We start from the raw sequence: 6,658 nt of genomic DNA, 5'->3' as shown, positions 1-6,658 counted from the left end.
TGGGTGACCTACTGATAAGTTATTGTGTGAGTTCCCAGAAACAAAACCGTGAGGGCTTCGGGTTCTGTAGAAATTCTTTTCCTTCTCATTGTCCGGCTCTGTCATCAACTTTTCAATCTTCTGCCTCATTTGCTCATCTCTACTCACCTCCCAACCTCTTTCCTGCCCTTCTCACAACACCCCAACCAGATTCATCAAATTCTGCCTCTGCTCTTCCAAGCTCATATTCAATGCCACCAATCACAGCACCATCATTTTCCCTTCAAGTCCTTATATCCCACAAACATTAACACAAAGATCACCCAATATGGCTTCCCCACTCTCAACTCTTTCTACCTCACCCCCAAGTTTCACTCTCCCCACCCACCATGGCTAAAGTTTCCCTTCAATAGCTCATTTGATGATATTGCCCGGCTCACGCACACTCTCACTATTAGCACTCATATAGCCCTCGTCCTTCCAAGCTCTACTTGGTGAACTTAGTTGAGTGACAGCCTGTTTGGGTTAAAACCAAACTATAGGCCCAAAGGTGGAGTCGGCCCAACCGAAGGCCCAGACGAAACTTAGGGGGCAGGAAATGGGCCACTTGCCCACCTACTCAAGGGCCAAGTGTTGTAGGCTGATCAGACTACACAGCCCAATAAAGCACTTTATGGTGGCATTCATGTAAAAAGGCTGATGAGTCATCACCTTTGAACCGCATTCGGGCAAGGTTGTGGCTACAGGAACCCAAGCCAAAGTTGTCTATAAAAGGAAGCAGAGAAGGCAGGATTCAGGACACTCAAACAAACAAACAAATGCAAGCCAAAACTCTGCTCAAAGCCAGATTTGCCTTCCAAACAAAGCTGTAGTCAGCAAAGCCTTCCTCCCATTCGGGACCAGCCTTTATCCCCCGCGGGATACTCTTTTCTTCTAACCTTTGTAATAGCTCTGCTACCTTGTTCAATCTTGTTGGTAGTATCGATTCACTTTTATTATTCTCCCTCTCTCTCCTTAAAGCTTTCAGACCTTTGACAAAGTTGTAAAGATATGGACCTGCAAGAAGATCATCCTTAACTGACAAGGTTTAATCTTGCCCGACCTTCGTGGCTCTGTCTTTGTCTTTTCTTTCTTTAAGAGCCTAGCAATATGTTGTATATTTCCAGTTATATACAAGGTGTTTCTAGCAAATTAATCATGATGAAAAGACATCCTCAATACTTAGATCCGGTTTGAATATATCTTCAGTATTCAAACCAGATCCAAGTTCTAAGCCCGCAGGGCATGTAGATTTGATCAGTTTAAAAGTCCTTGGCCTCAAGGCATAAAAAAAGAACTTTATGTGGACTTAACCCATCCACGACAATCCTTGATAAACGAGAAGTCCGAAGTTACTTGGGGCGCAAGTAATCGACCTATCCCTTAGTTTTGTTTCTACTATATCCTGATTACTATAGAAAGCTTAAGTATGGAGTGAATTCTGATAGAAAGCCTCAAGGCCTACACCTAAGGCCCCACGAAGGCATCTATTTGGATTCACTCTATGCTGCGGTCTAGATAGTCCGAGTACAAGGATGAACTCTAATGGGAAGCCTCAAGGCCTACACCTAAGGCCCCACAAAGGCACCCATTTGTGTTCGTCCTACCTCTCGGACTCGGGTAATCAAAGATATGATAGTGATAAAACTCCAGCAACCATAAAAACCACATATGATGTATCCAAGCACTGGTTTAGTTTGACAGGAAGCCTCAAGGCCTACACCTAAGGCCCCATAAAGGCACCTGTTATATCTAACACGGTTTCTCGGGCATATGCATATGCACAACTAAAACCTAACATCTATTCAACATCTGCCATACTGAAGATGGCAGTGGCACGCCTGAGCACCTACAAAGTTAATCTTGATTGTGAGCCTCAAGGCCTATACCTAAGGCCCCACAAAGGCACCTTTCAAATTAACTCTGTCCTTCTCTTTCAGCACTACCCGACGAGTCTTGCTCGAGGAGTCTTGCCCGATCAAGGCTTGCCCGACGAGACTTGCCCGACTAAGCCCGAGAAGAAAGCAGAAGCCCGACAGAAGCCCTCGACCGGCGCCAATCTCCCAGGGGAGCTGTGTGCTCGTTTGCCAGGAATTCATCATCGACGGATATTCCTGCCCCGAACATAGTTTTGGCACGCCCGGTGGGATAAAGGCTGATCGAAAGATAAATAAAAACATGCCAGATGATTTACAGACCACTTTGTATCAAATGCTGCGAAGGTTGGAGAAAGCCTACACAGGTTCTAAAGGTGACGATGACTGGATTCCTCCCAAAGGGAAAAGACAAAGGACCAGCCAGACAGACGAGATGATCGTAGTTAACCCTGCATTCCCCTTCTCAGAGGCCCCCATAAATCTGCTTAATATGACATGGGCGGAAAAAGGAAAAGGGAAGATTACGAAGGAAGAAGAAGAAGGAAAACTGGCTAAAAGACCTACGGAGCAGATAAGCAAGCTGCCCGAATATCCAAAAAGCTGCCATAATCAAAGGGTTGGTTATGTGTAGTAAATGCCAGTGTGAATGCGAGCTCGAGGTTCCCCCAGCTGGAGTCCTCATTGATCACGAGTTAATCAGGAGGAAAGAAGAATATACCAGAAGAGAAGCCCGCGAAAAGATTAAGCAGGCAACAAGGAAGGATACTTCCCGAAGCGTTTTTCAACGTTTAGAAGGAGATTCCCAACCCAAGTCTTTGTCAGAAGTGTTCCGAAACCATGAAGTTTCTGACGAAGCAGAAAATTTGGAGACCAACCTCCGAAGAAATACAGATTATCTTCAGAATGGCCAAAAGGGGAGGGAAATCAAGAAAGCTGATGGGATAGCTAATCCTGTTAAGAAAACAAATCCTGCACATCTTGGGCGGAAATGGTATATAGTTGGAAAGGACGGGCAGCCCACCAAGCCAATGGGAGCCTCTATGGTCAGAAGGGTTCAAAGGCAGCACAAAGCCTACATGAATTCCCTGAAGACCCCTACCACCTCTGAAACTTCCAAAAATCAAAAGCCGGAGAGACCAACATCTGGAGGTAGTAGCCAGCTGCGTTGGCGAAGTAGGAAGGAGGTGGAGAAGGCCAACAGCAAAACGGAGGGCGTAGGAGATCATGTGCCACCGAGCCAACATCCTGGGAAATATAGGATCTTGAGAAGAGCTCAAGAAGATCTGATTATGGTGCCAACCCCTGGTTGGAAGCCAGAGCCTACCCATGAAGGAACTGTCACACCTGAAAGGAGGCCACCCTCTCTGCCATTGGTGGATCCTTTTGGAGAAGTTCCAAAGCAGGCGTTGTATGAGGGCATGGATCAACCACTACAGGAAGGAATGCTAGAGCCATTACTTCCAGCCGATGCAATGGCCTGGTTAGACGAATTCATGGACCAAATTGGGAGCAAGAAGGAAGATTTGCTCGAACCTAATGACTTCCACATCAACATGACGTATGTATTATCCGCCGCGTTTGGCGCCAGGCCGGATCAGCCCGCTACTATGGAGGGTGATTACTTAACAGCTGAACCCATGATGGCTCACGTTAATGTGGAAGTAGCTGAACAAATAGATTCGGGCAAGGCTGAGCCTTCAGGAGCATCCAGAGGTGGTCCTTTGAGGGTTTACACAGACGAAATGGTGTTCAGTCGCCCGAGTATTTCGTTGGCCAATCATCTGAAGCCTATATACGTTTCAGCTCACCTGGAAGGTGTGCCCTTCAAAAGAATTTTAATTGATGAAGGAGCAGCTGTTAACGTGTTACCAGCCAAACAAATGAGGAGGATGGGGAAAGGCACAGAAGATCTTATTCCCACAGACCTTACGGTCTCGAGCTTTTCAGGTGCTATCACCAGGACTCATGGGATATTGCCTTTGGAGGTGGACTTGGGGTCCAAAAAGATAATGCTGGCATTCTTTGTGGTGGACTGCACCGCCACTTACGGGGCCCTGCTGGGAAGAGATTGGATCCATCAAGGTTTAGCCATACCTTCCACTCTTCATCAACAAGTGGCTGTATATCATGAAGCAGGTGCAGAAGGACCAGGCTTTTGGGAGATAATAGAGGCCGAATCACGGCCATTCCTCCTCTCAGCCAATGTTGCGGAAGCAAGTTTCTACAATCCCAGCGTAGGAAACTTGAAGTGTTCAGGAGCTGATAAGAACGGCCGCCTAACCAAGGTGACGGCCCAAAAGCTTCTAGAACAAGGGATGCTCCTTACCAAGGAGGAGTGGGAAAGACCCTGTCTCATACCAAATTCCCTACACCATCAATGATTGAACAAAAGAAAAGAGATCAGGTCATGGCAGTCAGATCCCTGATTAAAAGACTGCTGGTGTATGGAAAGGGAAGAAGACAGGAAAATGAACTCTTAAATAAGGAAGAGCAGGAATGGCAGGAGAAAGCTTCAACCAGCCAGCAAGGAAACGAAGAAGAATCTTGCAAAGAAGAGTTAGATAGGGCTATTCAAATGGCCGAATGCATCTATGATATAGACGAGCCAGATGATCTGCCCGAGAACCCAGAATTGGTTGAGTTCTTGTGTGCAGAACCTGATAAGCCACCCCCAGAAGTCCAGGATCCTTTGGAAGTTATTGATCTAGGCACGGAGGAGGATCCAAGACCAATTCAGATCAGTGGTTTATTAGGAGTTGAAGATCGGGCCAGGATTATTTGTCTTTTGTAAGAGTTCAAGGACTGTTTTGCTTGGCATTATACCGAGATGCCAGGGTTAGATCCAGCCTTGGTGGAACATAGAATGCCCATCAAGGAAGGATATAAACCAGTCAAGCAAGCACCACGGAGGATGTCAAAGGAGATAGAAGAAAAGGTCAAAGAAGAGATTGAGAGGCTGGTGAAAGCTGGCTTTATCAGACCGGCCAAATACGTGGAATGGTTAGCCAACATTGTACCTGTTTTAAAAGCTATAACTAAAGCAGTACGATGTTGTGTTGATTATAGGAATATTAATAGTGCTACGCCAAAAGATGAATATCCCATGCCCATGGCCGACCTATCCATAGATGCAGTAGCAAAACATAAAGTTTTATCTTTTATGGATGGGAATGCCGGTTACAATCAGATAAAGATGGCACCAGATGACATTCATAAAACAGCTTTTAGGTGTCCCGGTCATGTGGGGGCATATGAGTATCTAGTCATGCCATTTGGGCTCAAGAATGCTGGCGCGACCTATCAAAGGGCAATGAATGCTATTTTTCATGATCTAATTGGCCAGAGCATGGAAGTGTATATTGATGACATCGTGGTGAAGTCTAAAACATAAGAGCAACATCTAGTAGACCTCAGACGAGCGTTGATGAGGATGCGGATCCACAAATTAAAGATGAATCCAAAGAAGTGCGCATTTTGGAGTGAGAGCGGGCAACTTCTTGGGATTCTTGGTGCATCAGAGAGGTGTAGAAGTGGACAAAAACAAGTCTCGGGCAATATTGGAGTCACCTCCACCCATTAACAAAGTACAGCTTCAGAGGCTACTAGGCAAAATCAACTTCTTGAGGAGGTTCATTGCTAATTTAGCGGGCAAAATCCAGCCGTTGACTCCTCTATTAAGGTTGAAGGACAAAGAGAATTTTGAGTGGGGGCCGACCCACCAACAGGCATTTGACAGCATCAAAACCTACCTAACGTCTCCACCAGTGTTGGTACCACCTCAAAGGGGAAATCCCTTGAAGCTGTATATTTCTGCTTCGGAAAAATCAATCGGGAGTTTGCTAGCCCAGAATAATGAAGGTGGAAAGGAGCAGGCTGTATATTATCTCAGCAGAATTCTAACCGAGGTAGAGACAAGATATTCTCCGGTGGAGAGATTGTGTTTAGCTCTATACTTTACTGCCAACAAGCTAAGACATTACATGCTACATTGTCACGTGCACATCATCGCCAAAACGGATGTGATAAAATACATGTTGTCAAAGCCTATGCTAGCAGGAAGGATCGGGACGTGGATTTTGGCACTGTCAGAATTCAGTTTTCAATATGTCCCTCAAAGGGCAATCAAAGGCCAGGCAATTGCTGACTTCCTGACTGAGTATCAAGAACCTCAAAATGAGGTAATCAACATCCCGGGAAGTCTGGAGGTTACTAGTGTTTGGATCCCATCGAGAAGTGATGTTTCGGGCGAAGAAGACTGGATCCAGCAAGAAATAAGAAGAGTAACTGGCCTCTGAATCACACCTTGGAAGCTGTATTTTGATGGATCCCACACTCAGAAGGCAGCAAGAGCTGGGATTGTGATTATTAATCCCCAAGGGGTTAATCATTACTACTCATTTCTGCTCGATTACCAGGGAAATACTAATAATCGGGCAGAGTATGAGGCTCTGATTATTGGTCTGGAAATCCTAATAGATTTGGGAGCAACTGAGGTGGAGATCTTTGGTGATTCAGAATTAGTAATAAACCAGCTGAATGGCGAGTTTAAATGCAGACATATCACCATGGCGGGGTACTATATGGCAGCGACGCAATTATTAAGTTTCTGGGAGTCGGAGATATCGGTCAATCACGTTCCTAGGGGATCTAACTTAGCAGCCAATGAGATGGCACAACTAGCTTCAGGAGTGCCAATACATGAAAGGAAGTATGGTGTGGATGTCGAGATCCAAACAAGAAACCTTCCTTCTATCTTAGACAGG

Source organism: Malus domestica, chromosome 02 (genome assembly GCF_042453785.1).
Source record: "Malus domestica chromosome 02, GDT2T_hap1".
In the NCBI taxonomy this organism is placed as follows: domain Eukaryota; kingdom Viridiplantae; phylum Streptophyta; class Magnoliopsida; order Rosales; family Rosaceae; genus Malus; species Malus domestica.
The sequence above is the reverse complement of the archived record's forward strand: the minus strand, read 5'-3'. Positions refer to the sequence as shown.